Consider the following 18,677-nt stretch of genomic DNA (forward strand, 5'->3'; position numbering starts at 1 on the left):
TTTGGTCACTGTTGTGTCTTCCAGCAGCCTTGTCTGCCAGAGAAGCTGAAATCTAGTTGTTATTATCTTTTTTGTTTTATTTTGTTTTTATAAGGGGGAAAATAGCTCTTAGCTATTAGGTAACTGGTAGTCTTGTCACATCACTGCTTGGCTGCTTTTTAAACATGCTACACCACGTGACAGGGAAAATGGCAGTGCAGATGGCCTTTGGCAGCGTCCAACTGGCATCCACAGCTTTATTATCCCTGCCCCAGAAAGGAATCCTTTTTCTTTTAGTTTCTGAATGTCAGTATCTGGGAGGACTCTGGTTCATCTCTGGTGGCATATCCACTGCTGTAATTACAGGGGACATGGGACATGCTTGTCTCCTCTGCCTTACTACAGCGGGAGGGATGGCTTCCCTGAGGATGCAACCGTAATAGATGGCAAGAAGTTATTGCAAATACACTACATCCCATCCTAGATTGTGAAAGAAGTGGCCAGTATAAATAGTGGCGAGACAAAAGGGAAGGCCTGTCAGGTGGAGAGAAGATGCCATCCAGGGCAGCAGTGTGAGAGTTGTGGGTGCTGCTCCAGCGAGTCAGAGCCTATCTTGGCAGCAGAAAACCGTGATGGAAGGTGAAATAGTAAGGCAGCAAGGGGTTAGTAGTGGAGAGATGTTTAGTGCTCTCTAGTAAGGTTATTTAGATTTTCCTGCCCAAAGAGGCAACAACGTATTCCAGTGACAAACAACCACCTCGAGCTGTCTTGTCAATCCCACTTGCTTTTGACACTTTATTAGTTAGCATTAGGTTTGGCTATTACAGAAAATTCGAGATAATCTTTATTTATAGTTGCTTAAAGTAGACATAATTTCCCCCTCTTGCATAGGTGGGCAATCCCAGGCTGGCATGGTACCTCACAGTTATGGGGAAACCAGCCTGCTGGCTCCAACCTCATGGCCTATAGAAACTTGGTGATGTAGGTAGCAGGATGGAGGTAGGACAAGCATAAGGGGGGGACATGTTTTCTGATCCTTAAGGAAGGTGTCTGGTGTAAGAATGAGACGGCACTCGAACACCACGTGTGCAGGCTTTATTAGGGGAGAAAGACCTGCCGGGACACTCCTCTGGGAGAAGTGCACCCAGATTCTGAGGCAAATTTTTATTAAGGTGGGGAGAGCTTTTAGCAAGTGTGTGTTGAGTCAGCAATTCTGGTACACTCCCTTCTGCAGTCCTACAATTTCGGCTTCCTGGAATGCTTCTCCTCGGGGCAGCTGACCAGCTTCCTAGAACTTTTCTAGGGCGATAGTCCTATTCAGGGGCGATAGTCCAGTAAGGAAGGGTGGGGTCAGATAGACAAGTGGAACAGCAAAAGGGCAGTTTGGAAGTTCTGGTGAATTCATGTATCTATCATTTCTCAACTCTGTGGTATGATAAAAGAAGAAAGAAGTGAGGGGAAGAGAAAAAGAGAAAAAGGGTATGAGGTCCAGGAAGGAGGTTTGTCTCAGACCAGCCATCTTCTCGAGCTACTTCCTGCTGTTATCCCTATTGAGGCCTCTTTCTTGGACCTCTCCCTGGGGCAGTTAGAGTAGGGGTGTATTTATAGGGTTCCAGAGTTTTTTGTTTTGCGAGGGCAGGTTTTAGGGTTGGTATGTAGGGTTAGGTAGATTTTTCCAATTTTCTGATTGGCGAAGGTCTGCATGCAGTTTTGTAAGAAACTAGTGAACAAACATAAGAGGTAGGGTCTAAAAGTTAGAAAAATAAATAGGAGAGTTAGTGGACTAATGAAAGGCAATAGTCAAGACACCCAGTTTGTGTGAAACCACTGATTCCATGTTTACGAATTCGCTGAGGTTCAGAGAGAGAGAGAGAGAGAGAGAGAGAGAGAGAGAGAATAAGACAGGGCACTGGCCAGTCCCCCTGCCCTGAGACCTACTTCTGTAGAGATTCCTAAAGCAACAAGAAGAGGGATTACCTGTACAGCTCGTTTGGTCCTTAGATTGACGGGTAGTGTACTAGGAACTGAAAGAGGCTCATGGGGTGGGATGATTAGGTTGATATTTGGAGTGAGATAGACTAGGGTACAGGTTTCTGTCTAATTAGTAGGGAGACACATGTAGGTGTTGGTTCTACGCGAGGAGAAAGCATCTGATTGGGTGAGGTAGGTTGAGAGGTGAATAGAGAATAGAAGGACAAGGGATTGGTTTCATTTCTCTGTTTCTGAGCTCCAGATGGAGCTTCAGGGGTGACTGTCAGATAGTCAGGGTGGAGGAAAGAGTCACCCTTAGTAGCAGTGTGAGTTGTCAGGATCATGGTGTGTGGACCTGTCCACGTGAAAGTCAGTCCTTGGGTGATGTAATGCTGGAAGCGCCTCTTGGACAGCCTTTGAACAGTTTGCTGAGTAACCTGTAAATCCTTCAAGTACTTAGGGAAAGGGTGGTTACATTTCTATACTTTGCAGTTAGAGTTTAAGTCCTACTGACCACTGCTTCTAGCTGGAATTAGCAGCAGGTCCCAGCCTACAATAGGTATGGGGCATTGAGATAAGAGGAATAAAGGAGATGTTATACATTAAATAAAGCAACAAAATCAGACTGTCAATACAGTAGAAATATTTGAGAAATAAATAAAAGTCAAAGATTCAGGTAAGGCATAGTAGATGGCCCTTGTGTTTACAGGAAATGAGATTAGTTTATCTGTTACTTGAAAGAAATACCTTAGGCTTGTGAACTATGTCCTTGGGCATTCAGTGGCAATTCCCAGCACACTGGGCAAGGTCAGAGCACAGGTAGCTGGAGCAGGGCTAGAAGAGACTGAACCCTCCCTCCAAGGAGCAAGGGGGCAGCTTACCTTCTCATGTCCCTCTTTCCACAGCACAGATGTGTCAAATGGTGGGGCTGGGAAGCCTGGCAGGCTTCAGTTCAATGACCTTTCTTTCCATGCTGGAGCAGGGCCCTGATGGAATTCTATGAAGCCCTTTAGGGCACTGGAGCCTTTAAGAGTGTATGCCAAAAGCTGGTATTTCCTGACTTCTTTTGGGCCTTATTTGCCTTTTCTGTTACTCCCTTGGTCATTAGAGACCTTAAAAGTCATGCTCAGAAGATCTCACTGAGGGGCTTGACTAAGAGCAAAATTGGGAATCCAGTGTTTAAAGAAGCCTGAGGAAAGAAAAGATTTGATTTGCGGTGGTATGTTGTTGGAGACTGTGGAGGGTCTGAGTTCGATCTAGGGTAAGACTTCAGGTGGTGGGGGTTAAGGCAATGTCTATCTAGATAGGCTACAGACTAGGAGTGAAGTTGAGCCTTAGCAAGGAAGACACGATATCCCTTCATGGTGAGGAAGTTAAGAAGGGTGGAGGTGTGTCTCCTTAAGGCAAGCAGGGAGGGGCTGCAGAGGAGTAGGTCATCTACATATTATAAGAGAGTACTAATTTTAAGATTGCATGCTGTTAAATCCCGAGCTAGTGCCTGCCGAAACAGATGTGGGCTGTTTTTGATCCCCTGGGGTAAGACAGTCCATGTAAGTTGCTGGGCTGCATTAGTGTCTGGGTAAAGGCAAACAGAAAGTAAGAGTCAGGGTGTAGAGGAATGGCAAAGAAGGCATTTTTGGGGTTTAGTATTGTGAAGTGAGTGGTGTTTGAGGGAATGTGTGACAATAACTTGTAGAGATTAGGGCTACTGGATGGAGGGGAACTACCGCCTCATTGATTAGGTGTAAGTCTGGTATGAGGTGATAAGCCCCTGAAGGTTTTTGAACAGAAAGGATGGGTGTATTGCAGGGAGAGTCCATGGAGATGAGTAAGCCTGGTTTAAGAAGCAGGTAATTATTGGTTTAAGGCCTTAGAAACAGACACAGTTACACATTAAACAAAGACTTCAGATAAAATTTATGAATTAAGGAATTTAAATGAGGATGCTTTACTTATTTCAATTCAAATTATACTAGAGATATTTTCTGACAGAGAGACAAAACAGATTATTCACTCACACAGCTCAATAGACAATTCTGTTTTTTTAAGCTTTTCAAGATGGCAGGAGTTGTCAGCATAGAGGAGAAGAAGAGAGAAAGAAGACTGATGGACAGTGTGAGCAGCTGGATGGAAAAAAAGGAGGATCAGAATCTGCAGGAGAAGGAGGTTAAAGTGCTGGTGTGGTACCACATGGTTAGAGGAGTCAAAAGGATTTAGAGCTCTGAGGAAAGGGGAGGGGGCGAGGGGTAGTGGAAGGCACAGTCAGTCTCTGAGGAGGGGGAAGGATGGGACAAAGAAGAAAAAGAGACTGAGCCGCCCATCTGTAAGGAGGGAGGAGGGGTTTAAGAATATAGTGGAGAAGGGAGGGGCCCCTGGCCAGCAGGGGAGGAGAAAGAGAGACTGGATTTGCAGGTGAATGAGAAAACAGGTTTCTGCGAAGGGAGGGTGCTTTCTGGAGGGGAGAGACTTGAGTGGAAAAGATTTGCAGAGGGACCAACGAGGGGTCCTGAGAGAGGGGTACCCTCGGGGGTCAGGCAGAAAGGGAGAGAGTTAGGAGTCTGTGGAGGAGAGATTAGGAGCGGAGGTTTTAGGTGAGGTTTCTCTGGCCAAAAATGGCCTGCGTGTAGAACAGAAGGCACAGAAAGTAAGGACAGGAGAGAAGGGAGAAGAAAAGCCTGCATGTAAGGAATTTCTGATGCCCTTCCTGTCCGGTGGCAGAAATTGTCAAGATCTCTTAGGATATTGTAATCAAGGGTTCCATTCTCGGGCCAGTGGGAGTCGTTGTCTAATTTACATTGAGGCCAGGCTGTATTAGAGAGGAAAATGAATTTTTTTGGTTTGAGGTCAGACAGGCCAAGTTTGGCGAGATTTTTGAGGACACAGCTGAGGGGAGTCTGGCGAGATGGTTTGGACTGGGAGGAACCCACAGTAGAGGAGACTGGTGAGAGAATAGGGCGTCCCTGCCTTCAGTCACAGTTCCGAGAGGAGAAAATCTCTGTAGAAAGAGAGTCTCAGACAAGAGGTCGTCACCCCGAGGCCGAGATCCCGAGACATAGGAGAGTCGCCTGGCGAGGCGCACCTAGACTTTCGTAGAAGTCCAGTAGAGGAGTAGAGGCAGACCACCTGTAGATATGGGGTCCTAAGTCAAAACCATTCTACCAGGAAGAGGTGTTTTTAGAGAGAAATTTGGAGGCCAACTGGGGAGGGAGGAGGGAGAAACTCCTTACCTTCCTGGTCCAGCAGGGTTCAGGACAGTGTCGGACTGCCGGTCGCTCAACCCCGCTCACACAGCTGAACAGAATTAGGGAGTTAGCCCAGACAAGCTGCCGCTGTCCACTGCTTCCCTGGTTGTAAGTTTGGCCTGCAAAGAGGGATCGTCCAGGCAGTTAGTACCCTGTCCCGGGTTTCGGCACCAGATGTAAGAATGAGACGGCACTCAAACACCAGGTGTGCAGGCTTTATTAGAGGAGAAAGACCTGCTGGGGCATTCCTCTGGGAGAAGTGCACTGAAACAGACTCTGAGGCAAACATTTATTAAGGTGGGAAGAGCTTTGAGCAAGTGTGTGTTGAGTCAGCAATTCTGGTATGCTCCCTTCTGCAGTCCTATGATTTCGGCTTCCTGGAACGCTTCTCCTCGGGGCAGCTGACCAGCTTCCTAGAACTTTTCTGTTTCAGGGGCAATCGTCCAGTAATTGAGGGTGGGGTCAGATAGACAAGTGGAACAGCAAAAGGGCAGTTTGGAAGTTTTGGTAAATTCATGTATCTATCACCTGGAAGCTGCCCAATGACACTTCTACTTATGGCCCTTTGTCCAGGTCTTGGTCTCATGGCCACATCTAGCTGCAAAGGAAGCCAAGAACTATATTTTTGGAAATCCAGCTGAAAGCCCTATTCTGTAGATGGAGAGTAGAATGGATATTTGGAGGCACTTAGCAGTCTTTGCCCAGGCATAATCTTTCTCAGCCACTCTGTCTGAAGGTCACTGCAGGGATCACCAAACCACAGATCCCAGGGGGACCTGGTTGGCATGACGCTGTACTGCCCCTCCTAGCAACCTATAGCCATTTCCTAAGAGGGGTGGATTATACCACTGGAAAGAGCCTGGGGGTGGCTTTTTTTAGAATTATAGCTTGGCCCTGGCTGGGTTGCTCAGTGCATTGTCCTGGTGTACCAAGGTCACAAGTTAGATTCCTGGTCAGGGCATGTACAAGAAGCCATCAATGAGTACACAACTAAATGGAACAACTAAGTAGAACAACAAGCTGATGCTTCTCTCTCTCTCCAATCAATAGAAAAATTAAAAAAAAAAAAAAAAAAGAATAGCTATTCTCCACAAAACAATTTAGAATCTCTATAGATAGGAAGTTTCACTAATTTTTAGCTGAGATAAAAAAGAGTAGTAGTATCATAAATAGAACGTTTTCTTTTTATTTATTTTTATTAAGTGAGAGGAAGGGAGGCAGACAGACAGACTGCCACATATGCCCTGACTAGGATCCACCTGGCAAGCCCACCACCAGGTGATGCTCTCTGCCCATCTGGGGCTGCTACTCCATTGCTTGGAAATCGAGCTATTTTAGCACCTGAGATAAGGCCATGGAGCCATCCTCAGTGCCCAGGGCCAACTTGTTTGAACCATTTGAGCAATAGCTGCAGGAGGGGAAAAGAGAGAGAGAGGGGGGAGATGGGGAAGGTGGAGAAGCAGATGATTGTTTCTCCTGTATGCCCTGACCAGGAATGGAACCTGGGACATTCATATGCCGGACCAACACTCTACTGCTGAACCAACTGGCCAGAGCCTACAAATGGAAGTTACCTAACCAAAATCTCCAGGGAGGCATCATAACATCAGCAGGTCTCGATTTTTTAGGATTGAGTTATCAGTTCTCAATTCCCCACCACTTCTCTTGAATAGCATTTGCACAGCACAGCTGGCCTCCCCCGCCTACAGAAGCACCGTTCATCTGACCTGAGGCCTCTTATATGATCCTACATTTTTTCCCCTTTGGATGCCCACAGTCTTTGTCTGTGTCTAGAAAACTTGTCAGAGCTGTATTTAACCCATTGCTTTTATCAGTGATTCAAATACTGTGGATGATGAATTCAGTTTGTTTCTAGTGTCTGAATGTTGCCAGAAAGGTGGATTCCCAGGGAACACCTACCTGACGAGCAGCTGGACTGTAGGTAAGATACTGTGTACCTGCTTTTTACAAGAGGAATAAGCCCTACTGGCATCTTCGCAGGATTTGTCTTTCATATTAATTCCATTGTGTCAGAATGCCTTTTCTCGATGACTAGTTGTATCACCCACACCCACCGTGGCTGTGACATAGAGTGGGAAAGCCATAGGGGATGATCATAATGTTAAAATGTAAATATTTGTCATTAATTCATTCAAACAAAAGATTAAAAACTCCAAGGGTTGGGAATATTAGGGCTCATGTGATCCTTCCACGTCATAAACACCTCTCCCACTATGTGTTATAGTAATATAAGGTTATAGTAATTAAATATATAGAAATATAAAAATATCAAAGATATATAAAAGTAGTTAAGGATATTAAAAATATTTATTAAAATTAAGTAAAGTTATGCCAATTAGATAGGAATTAATATAATGGCTTAGTGCCATAACTCTGTAATGTGATAAACAGACTGACTTACAAGCAGAGCCCAGTTAGTATGTGTGTGTGAAGTTATACATAGATAAGAAGTGGCTTGGTGTTATTTACATTAACTTTGTAAATTAATGAAAATAAGAACATCTTAAAAAGTGGTTTAATGTAAACATTTCAGTAGATTGACATAAAGGGAGTTCCCTGCGAGGAACTCCCAAAAAGGTGGTTTGAGGTGATAATCCTGTAAGTTGACACCTGTTAGAAGGCATTGGCCAGAAAGGGAACTAAAGCTGAGGGGCCCCCTGCTGCATTAGTTGCCCAGTCTCCAACGTTGATGTGGACTGTCTTCATGCTGCTCTGAGCTCAGACCAAAGCCAGCGGAGAGGAGCACGCCGACAGGGCCCCCTTAAGCTGTACTGAGGCACACCAAAAGGGTTTGTGAGTAATAAATTGCCTGTGTGATTATTGCAACTAATTTGTGTGTCAGTTGTGTCTCCTCTGGTGGCATTTAACAGTAGCATCCTTATAGCCGCCTCAAGAGTAGTCTTGAAGAGGCTGCCAGCCCTGCTAATAAGCAGGAGTGTCCCACTGCACTGGGAAGTCGAATCAGGGACACCTGATTGACGTAGAGCTTGGGCTCTACTGGGACACTATGATTGATAAACAACCACCCCATCCTTTTCCTGTAGCTTCACTGGACAATTCTAATCGTTGAAAGGCTTCTGTTTCCCTGAGATGAAATCAGATTTGAGAAGGAGTGTATTTCATTCTCACTGATTGCAATCTATTTTGCTTTTCATAAAGATAATCCAGCATGTGTTTCTGCCTTATGCCTTGGATAGTATGAATTGTGGTGATCTCTCTCCCTTCTGTGGAATGTTTTAGAGCTTCCAAGTTACTTTATGTAGTATTGTGGGCTCCAAATAGGACAATGTCCATTTAAAACTCATGTAAGCAAGCATTTTTATATTGGGAAAAACTGAGGTGACACAGGAAGAGAGAGAATCAGGTAGAAATATGTTCCTTCTTAGTCCTAATCCTTTAGGCTTTCTCCTACAGCACCTGCAAGCTGGGGGAAGCCAGAGATGGGACTGGAGGGGGGTAGGGAAGGGTGGTGAGCATGGGGGTGGTAGGGAGCACAGTGGCTGACCCAGGAGCTGAGAGGAGAGGAAGCCAATCCTTCATCCTTACTACATGGCTGTAAGGCTGTAAAAATTTGCTTTTCAGACACAGAACTCGTCTTAATGACTTTGGGTTTATATTATGTATACTAATGATCAATAACTAATATTCTTTGTATATATTATCACTTTAATTCTTAGACTGTTTTCAGACTCAACATGAAGGTCAGGAAAGGGCAGTGTGATTATTGTTATTTTATGATCCAAAGGTTGAGATTCAGACAGGCTAAATTATTTGTGCTTCAACTTGTATCAGAAGAAAATACAGTGTGTCCGTAAAGTCATGGTGCACTTTTGACCGGTCACAGGAAAGCAACAAAAGACGATAGAAATGTGAAATCTGCATCAAATAAAAGGAAAACTCTCCCAGTTTCATACCTATTCAGTGCAGTTCGGTGTGGGCTCACGCACAGATTTTTTAGGGCTCCTTAGGTAGCTATCCCGTATAGCCTCTACAGCAGTGGTTCTCAACCGATGCTTTAGGCGACCCCTGTGTTTTGGTCGTTCGACCCCCGCCAGGGTCGCGACCCACAGGTTGAGAACCACTGCTCTACAGACTCGTCACTGACTGATGGCCTACCAGAATGGGGTTTCTCCACCAAACTGCCGGTTTCCTTCAACTGCTTATCCCACGGAGTAATGTTATACCTATGTGGTGGCGCTTTTTTATAAACGTGCCAATATTCACGTTGCACTTTGGTCATGGATTCGAATTTAGCGAGCCACAGAACACACTGAACTTTCCTCTGTTCCGTCCACATCTCGACTGGCATGGCCGTGGGCTGCTCCTCTGTATACACGGTGTTACGTCATCATCTGCACATGCGCACATGCTGCCACATCATCCTACAGAAACTGGGAGGGTTTTCCTTTTATTTGGTGCAGATTTCACATTTCTATCTCTTTTGTTGCTTTCCTGTGACTGGTCAAAAGTGCACCATGACTTTACGGACACACTGTGGAATTGGAACTGGAACATCTGACTCCAGGTTCATGGCTTTGTCTGCACAGTAATGTCCTCAGAGTTGGTAGAGAGCCAACACTGAATTCCAGTTCAGTGAGGCTGTCCTCTCACCATACTCCTGTGTACACACATGTGTTTGTGAGTAACTGGTACAGGACTAGTGTTATTTTGGAATTCACTGCTTGTGAAAATAGAGGATGGCTTTAGAGTTTGTATTTTACCTACAATTATCCCTTAAGACCCTCAGGAGAAATAGTTCTCTTTTGCAATGAAGGCTCCTTGTAATTTTTAATGGCTTTTACAAGGGCTATGAGACCTAAGCCAACAGGAAGGAAAGGACACCTGGGGAAGGAGACGGGTTGATGCATAAAAGAGGAAACAGCCACAGAGTCCCTGAGCGTGGGAGGCGGGTGCCCTGACGCTGTCTCTGGAAGCCCAGCAGCAGCTGTCCCATTGTAACCTAATTTTGGTTATAGATTTCCTTTCTTATTTATGTTTTCTACATTCCATTCTCTATGCAGAGTTTTCTCCTTATTTGACTTTCCGTAACGCTCCTCAATTGTAAAGAATTGGTGATTTTCCATTCCCGAGTGCTTCACTTGTTCAACATCTATTTTCTTGTAGACTGACCCTCTGGGTTGCACCAAAAGTCTTTATTGATGGGTGAAGCTGGATGGTTTTTAAGAAGCAGGAAACACCATTTTTCTCACCACCACTGATTTTCTTGAGGGGTCATCAGTATAAGTTATACACAGCTATGCGGCACTAATCTTGTTTTGTTGTTGTTCTGAAAACAGCTCTGACAATAAGCTGCTACTTTGTCTTTGATTCTTTTTTTTTTTTTTTTTTAATAATTTTATTTTTTTAATGGGGTGACATCAATAAATCAGGATACATATATTCAAAGATAACAAGTCCAGGTTATCTTGTCGTTCAATTACGTTGCATACCCACCACCCAAAGTCAGATTGTCCTCTGTCACCTTCTATCTTGTTTTCTTTGTGCCCCTCCCCACCCCCTTTCCCTCTCCCATTCCCCCCCCCCCCGTAACCACCACACTTTTATCAATGTCTCTTAGTTTCACTATTATGTCCCACCTACGAATGGAATAATACAGTTCCTGGTTTTTTCTGATTTACTTATTTCGCTTCGTATCATGTTATCAAGATCCCACCATTTTGCTGTAAATGTTCCGATGTCATCATTTCTTATGGCTGAGTAGTATTCCATAGTGTATATGTGCCACATCTTCTTTATCCAGTCATCTATTGATGGGCTTTTTGGTTCTTTCCATGTCCTGGCCACTGTGAACAATGCTGCAATAAACATGGGGCTGCATGTGTCTTTATGTATCAATGTTTCTGAGTTTTTGGGATATATACCCAGTAGAGGGATTGCTGGGACATAAGGTAGTTCTATTTTCAGTTTTTTGAGGAACCACCATACTTTCTTCCATAATGGTTGTAATACTTTACATTCCCACCAACAGTGAATGAGGGTTCCTTTTTCTCCACAGCCTCTCCAACATTTGTTATTACCTGTCTTGCTAATAACAGCTAATCGAACAGGTGTGAGGTGGTATCTCATTGCCGTTTTGATGTGCATTTCTCTAATAGCTAAAGAAGATGAGCATCTTTTCATATATCTGTTGGCCATTTGTATTTCTTCCTGGGAGAAGTGTCTATTCATATCCTCTTCCCATTTTTTTATTGGATTGTTTGTTTGTTTGTTGTTGAGTTTTATGAGTTCTTTGTATATTTTGGATATTAGGCCCTTATCTGAACTGTTGTTTGAAAATATCATCTCCCATTTAGTTGGCTTTCTGTTTATTTTGTTATCAGTTTCTCTTGCTGAGCAAAAACTTCTTAGTCTGATGGAGACCCATTCATTAATTTTTGCCTTCACTTCTCTTGCCATTGGAGTAAAATTCATAAAATGCTCTTTAAAACCCAGGTCCATGAGTTGAGTACCTATATCTTCTTCTATGTACATAATTGTTTCAGGTCTTATGTTTAGATCTTTGATCCATTTTGAGTTAATTTTTGTACAGGGAGAGAGACTGTAGTCTAGTTTCATTCTTTTGCATGTGGCTTTCCAGTTTTCCCAGCACCATTTATTGAAGAGGCTTTCTTTTCTCCATTGTGTGTTCTTGGCCCCTTTATCAAAAATTATTTGACTATATATATGTGGTTTTATTTCTGGACTTTCTATTCTGTTCCATTGGTCTGATTGTCTATTTTTCTGCCAATACCATGCTGTTTTGATTGTCGTGGCCCTATAATATAGTTTGAAGTCAGGTATTGTAATGCCCCCAGCGTCATTCTTTTTCTTTAGGATTGCTTTGGCTATTCGGGTTTTTTTATAGTTCCATATAAATCTGATGACTTTTTGCTCTATTTCTTTAAAAAACGTCATTGGAAGTTTGATGGGAATTGCATTAAATTTGTATATTGCTTTGGGTAATATGGCCATCTTGATTATATTTATTCTTCCTATCCAAGAACAAGGTATATTCTTCCATCTCATTGTATCTTTTTCGATTTCCCTTAACAATGCTTTATAGTTTTCATTATATAAGTCCTTTACATTCTTTGTTATGTTTATTCCTAAGTATTTTATTTTTTTTGTTGCAATCGTGAAAGGGATTATTCTTTTGAGTTCCTTCTCAGTTGTTTCATTGTTGGCATATAGAAAGGCTATTGACATCTGTATGTTAATTTTGTATCCTGCGCCCTACTGTATTGGCTTATTGTTTCTAGTAGTCTTTTTGTGGATTCTTTGGGGTTTTCGATGTATAGGATCATATCATCTGCAAAAAGTGATACCTTTACTTCTTCTTTTCCAATATGGATGCCTTTTATTTCTTTGTCTTGTCTGATTGCTCTGGCTAGAACCTCTAGTACCACATTAAATAAGAGTGGAGAGAGTGGACAACCCTGTCTTGTTCCTGATTTAAGGGGGAAAGCCTTCAGTTTAGTGCCATTTAATATGATGTTAGCTGATGGTTTATCATATATGGCCTTTATCATGTTGAGATATTTTCCTTCTATACCCATTTTGTTGAGAGTCTTAAACATAAAATTGTGTTATATTTTATCGAAAGCCTTTTCTGCGTCTATTGATAAGATCATGTGGTCTTTGTTCTTTGTTTTGTTGATATGGTGTATTACGTTAACCGTTTTACGTATGTTGAACCATCCTTGAGATTCTGGGATGAATCCCACTTGATCATGATGTATTATTTTTTTAATATGTTGTTGTATTCGATTTGCTAGTATTTTGTTTAGTATTTTAGCATCTGTATTCATTAGAGATATTGGTCTGTAGTTTTCTTTTTTTGTGCCATCCTTGCCTGGTTTTGGTATGAGGTTTATGTTGGCCTCATAAAATGTGTTTGGAAGTATTGCTTCTTCTTCAATTTTTTGGAAGACTTGAGTAGAATAGGAACCAAATCTTCTTTGAATGTTTGATAAAATTCGCTTGTATAGCCGTCAGGGCCTGGACTTTTATTTTTGGGGAGGTTTTTAATGTTTTTTTCTATTTCTTCTCTACTGATAGGTCTGTTAGGCTTTCTGCTTCTTCTTGACTCAGTCTAGGAAGGTTGTATTGTTCTAGGAATTTATCCATTTCTTCTAGGTTGTTGAATTTAGTGGCATAAAGTTTTTCATAGTATTCTACAATAATTCTTTGTATATCTACGGTGTCGTGTCCGTGGTGATTTCTCCTCTTTCATTTTGGATTTTGTTTATATGAGTTCTTTCTCTTTTTTCCTTGGTAAGTCTTGCCAAGGGTTTGTCAATTTTGTTGATCTTTTCAAAGAACCAGCTCCTTGTTCTATTAATTTTTTCTATAGTTTTTCTGTTCTCTAATTCATTTATTTCTGCTCTGATTTTTATTATCTCCTTTCTTTGGCTGGTTTTGGGTTGTCTTTGTTCTTCTTTTTCTAGTTCCTTAAGGTGGGAAGTTAAGTGGTTCACTTGGGCTCTCTCTTCTTTGTTCATATATGCCTGAAGTGATATGAACTTCCCTCTTATTACTGCTTTTGCTGCATCCCATAGATTCTGATATGTCGTATTGTCATTTTCATTAGTCTGTATATATCTTTTGATCTCTGCACTTATTTCTTCTTTGACCCATTCATTTTTTTAAAAGTATGTTGTTTAGTTTCCACATTTTTTTGGGATTTTTTTCCTCTTTTTTGCAGTTGAATTCTAGTTTCAAGGCTTTATGATCAGAAAATATGCTTGGTACAACTTCAATTTTTCTGAATTTGCTGATGTTGTTTTTGTGGCCCAACATATGGTCAATTCTTGAGAATGATCCATGTACACTGGAGAAAAATGTATACTCAGTCACTTTGGGATGAAATGTCCTATAGATGTCTATCATATCCAGGTGCTCTAGTGTTTTGTTTAAGGCCACTATGTCTTTGTTGATTCTCTGTTTGGATGACCGATCTAGAGCCGTCAGTGGTGTATTGAGGTCTCCAAGTATGATTGTGTTTTTGTCAGTTTTTGTTTTAAGATCAATAAGTAACTGTCTTATATATTTTGGTGCTCCCTGGTTTGGTGCATATATATTAAGAATTGTTATGTCTTCTTGATTCAGTGTCCCCTTAGCCATTATGAAATGGCCATTTTTGTCTCTGAGTACTTTTCCTGTCTTGTAGTCAGCATTATCCGAAATGAGTATTGCTACACCTACTTTTTTTTAATGTTATTTGCTTGGAGTATTGTTTTCCAGCCTTTCACTTTGAATTTGTTTTTATCCTTGTTACTTAGATGAGTTTCCTGTAGGCAGCATACAGTTGGATTTTCTTTTTTAATCCATTCTGCTACTCTGTGCCTTTTTATTGGTGAGTTTAATCCGTTTACATTTAGTGTAATTATTGATACTTGTGAGTTCCCTATTGCCATTTTATATCTTGCTTTCTGTTAGTTTTGTGTCTTGTTTGATCCTTCTCTTTCGTTTTTCTATCTTTTGTTTTTATTTGGTTGTATTCCATACATCTTTCCTCTGTTGCTATCTTTTTTATCTCATGTGGTTCTGTGGTGGTTTTTTAAATGGTGGTTACCTTTGAGTAATGAAAAGGGTCCCTACCCTGTTCATTATAGCGAACTATTTTGTGAGTACTTTTGCACTCCATCGTCCTTTGCTACTGTTAATCTCCATCTTCTCCCCCTCTTTCTTTTTGTTGTTGTCACAGTTTAAATTTGGTTTTATTGTGTTCTTCTTGGAGCTTTTATTTCTGGCTCTGGTTTTTTTTTTTTTGTTCTTTGTATCTGATTGGAGAACCCCCTTTAGTAATTCCTGGAGTGGGGGTTTTCTGATGATAAATTCCCTCATCTTTTCTTTATCTGTGAATGTTTTTATTTCTCCTTCATATTTGAAGGATAGCTTTGATGGGTATAGTATTCGTGGCTGAAAGTTCCTCTCTTTCAGGACTTTATATATTGGGGTCCACTCTCTTCTAGCTTGTAGAGTTTCTGCTGAGAAATCTGATGATAATCTAATGGGCCTTCCTTTATATGTTGTATTCTTCTTTTCCTGGCTGCCTTGAGAATTTTTTCTTTGCTGTTGGTTTGTGTCAATTTCATTATGATATGCCTTGGAGTAGGTTTGTTGGGGTTAAGAATACTCGGAGTTCTGTTTGCTTCTTGAACTTGAGGCTTTAGTTCTTTCCACAGGCTTGGGAAGTTCTCATCTATTATTTGCTTGAGTATGTTCTCCATTCCATTTTCTCTCTCTTCTCCCTCTGATATACCTATTATTCTTATGTTATTCTTTTTGATGGAGTCCGATAATTCTTGTAGGGCTATCTTATTTTTTTTAATTTTTGAGTCTCTTTCTTCTTCTCTCTGTTGTGCCTCAAGTTGCTTGTCTTCTATTTCACTAATCCTCTCTTCTATCTGACCTGTTCTATTAGCTAAGCTTGTTACTTCATTTTTCAGCTCGTGAATTGAGTTTTTCATCTCTGTTTGATTTGTGTTTATAGTTTCAATTTCCTTGGACATATATTCTTTGTGTTCATTGAGTTGTTTTCTGAGCTCCCTAAATTGCTTTTCTGTGTTTTCTTGTATATCTCGGAGGATTTTTAGGATTTCTATCTTGAATTCTCTGTCATTTAGCTCCAAGGTTTCCAATATATTAAATTTTTTCTCCATAGATTTTTCCTCATCTAGCTGTGTTACCTCTCTTTTGTATCCATGATATTCGATTTTCTCTTCCTTAATGGCATCTGAGGGTGGTTTTGTTGATAGTATTAATGAGATTTAATAAAGAAAAAGTTAAAAAAAATAATAAAAAAAATAAAAAATCGAAAAGTTTTTTAAAAAAAAATTAATAATGAAATAAAGAAAAATGAAATAAAATAAAAATTTTTAAAAAAGGAAATTATTCCCCCCCTCCTTTTTTCCTCTCCCCTCTTTCTTGAGAAAATCTTGTGGTGAACTGTGAATTATAACAAACAATGCCTGTGATGGAGGGCCTGAATTGCGGAAAAGTAATAAAGGGGCAAAAAAAAAAAAAAAAAAGAATAAAAAAGAGCGTATAGACCCACAAAAAGCAAATAAGGAAAAAATTTGGGTCAAGAATAAAATGATTTGCTTTTAGGTGTTGGTTGTCTAAGAGTTATGATGAGAGGAATAAGAGGAAAACGGAAAAATGGGGGGACAAATTAAAAAATTACTATTGTATTTAGTGGAACAAGAACTAGATAAAATGGAGAGCCAGGGATGGGAGCACTGCTAGTGTGTTAAAAAGGTGAAGTAAAAACCCCCCAAAATGCCACAAACATAAGTTTGAGTCCCAGATAAGATAATTTGTTCGTTATTGAGATTTGAATGAGAGGAGACGTAAAGGAGAAAGGAAGAAACTAATATAGAGGGAGAAAAGAGAGAGAGAGAAAAAACTAGGGAACCACTAAAAGAAGAAAAAAGAAAGGAGAGAGAGAGAGAGAGAGTGAGTTAAGGGTTTTGGAGTGCAACCCTCATAGAGAGAAAGGAAGAGAAGAGAAAAGATAATGGGAGATGTAACACTTACGGGTAGTGTAGTTCAAGGAGAGGAGAGAGTAAGACCGGCAGAGAGTTAATCGGCCAAACTGGAGGAGGAAAAAGAATATCAAGAATGAAGGTAAGAGAAACAAACGAACAAATATAATAAAATGGGATAGGTTATAAAGTCTGCAGATTATTCTTGATTTTGAGAGGTTATCTTCTTGCTTTTTCTTTTCTCTCCCTCTTCCTGGTCGGTGACTCTGTACCCCGGGTTCTGTCCCTTTGGCACGCTCAGGTAGAGGTTTGCAGTTGATAAGTCTCTATGGCAATGTCATGTATTGTGCTTTAGTCTCGTTGGCAGTCGAGGCTCATTAGCATTTATAGGCTCCGACAGTGAGAGAGTCTGTGTTCCTGGAGCCTTTCTCCTAGTCTTTCCTTCCTCAATTAGTAGCCTGATAATCCAGCTATGGGGTTGCTGCTGCCTCTGCCTGGATAGTAAGAGGCTCAAAGAGCTGGCAACTCCCCACTCTATTTCCACTCAGCACAGGGCTCTGGGTAAGGTTCAGTCAGTCAGAGCTGCTAGCATAATCAGGCGGGCTTTCCGCCCACTCAAAGACCTCTGGCTCTGTCTGCCACTCTGTCCGGTAACACAGGCGGGCGCCCACTTCTGGGGCACTTGGAGGAAACTCTCACTCACTGGCTGCGCGCGCAGACCAGGATATCGGCCAGCAGTCTCACGCTCTGAGTGAAACCCCCAACCGCAGGGAAAAGTTGCAGCGTTGGAATTGAGTCTCGCTCCGTCCCCGTGTGCGGCTTTTGCAAGGCGCTGTGGCAGCCCGAGATTCTGCTTTGGCCCACACAAAGGCCCCTGACTCTGCCCCTCTGTGCGATAACACGGGAGCACACTGCCGAGGCACTCGGAGGAATCTCTCATTCACTCTCTGCGCGCGCAATCCAGGATATGAGGCCGGCCGCGTTTCTCTCTGAGTGAAAGCCCCTCCAGCACGGAAAATCTCCACCGTTGGAATTAGTTCTCACTCCCTCCCGTGCGTGGCTTTCCCAGGGCACTGGGGCTGCCCAGAGACTCTGCCCTCGGCCCACAGAAAGGCCTCTGAACCTGCCTCTCCGTGGGGTAACACGGGCACCCACTCTCGGGGCTTAGGAAGAAATCTCTCGCCCACTAACTGCGCACTGACCAGGGTAAAATGGCTGCCCTGCTTGTCTTTCTTTGTTTGGGTTTGGCGCGAGTGTTAGCTTGTATTGCCCGGGTTGCCACAGGATCAGTTTTTCCTTGGCTTGGATCTCCGTGCCACAGCCTGGTTCGGCTGTTTGTACCGCGGCCTGGATCTATTCACCCCCTTTGCCCGCCTCAGTTTCTATATTCACAGTTACCAGAGAAAGCCGCCCTGTTTAGGTTAGTGAGGAAGGCGGAGCATTTCTTACTCCCTATTTCCTTCGGGGTTTGGTTATATATTTAGCTAATTTTTCACTCTACCATACCTTCGGGTGTATTGCGAAACATCTGGAGGCTCCAAGTATAGGTTTTTCTGTTTCTGGTTGAAGATCTTGTTGAGTTTTGGGGGAGATTTATCGATATCACTTACTACCCCGCCATTACTCTGACGTCATCTGTCTTTGATTCTTAATTCAGCATTGATAAAACACGTAAATTTGTGTTTATGTGAAGGATGGTGAAAAATGTGCTGAAGACTTCACTGTGCTTGTTTTGAAGTTCTTGGTGGATTTCCTTTTCTTCTCAAGTTTAAAGGTTTAGCAATTGAATTTCAGGTCGGTGGGGATAACTAAGCTTCTCCCTGGCCCACCCACTTTCCAATTGGGTGTTTTTGTTATAGTGATCTAAGTGCCTATCTTTCTAGGAACTGCATGAATCTTTGCTCTGAGGATTTGGCTTAAATTCATCCTTAATTTATCTCCTAATTTGATTTTTGTGGCCAGAGTGCCTCACCAA

At 42.0% G+C, this 18,677-nt stretch overlaps 1 protein-coding gene and 1 long non-coding RNA gene across 2 annotated transcripts in view; one reads left to right on the forward strand and one right to left on the reverse strand.

The window, feature by feature from the left end:
- DISC1 (DISC1 scaffold protein) overlaps window positions 1-18,677 on the forward strand; it is a 440,648-nt gene that overhangs the window by 269,900 nt on the left and 152,071 nt on the right.
- On the reverse strand, window positions 1,078-5,543 carry LOC136403891 (uncharacterized). Its single transcript, XR_010751197.1, has 3 exons — window positions 5,178-5,543; window positions 2,832-3,139; window positions 1,078-1,278 (listed from the first exon to the last, which is right to left on the reverse strand). It is a non-coding gene; the product is annotated as an uncharacterized lncRNA (long non-coding RNA).

Source organism: Saccopteryx leptura, chromosome 1 (genome assembly GCF_036850995.1).
Source record: "Saccopteryx leptura isolate mSacLep1 chromosome 1, mSacLep1_pri_phased_curated, whole genome shotgun sequence".
NCBI lineage: Eukaryota > Metazoa > Chordata > Mammalia > Chiroptera > Emballonuridae > Saccopteryx > Saccopteryx leptura.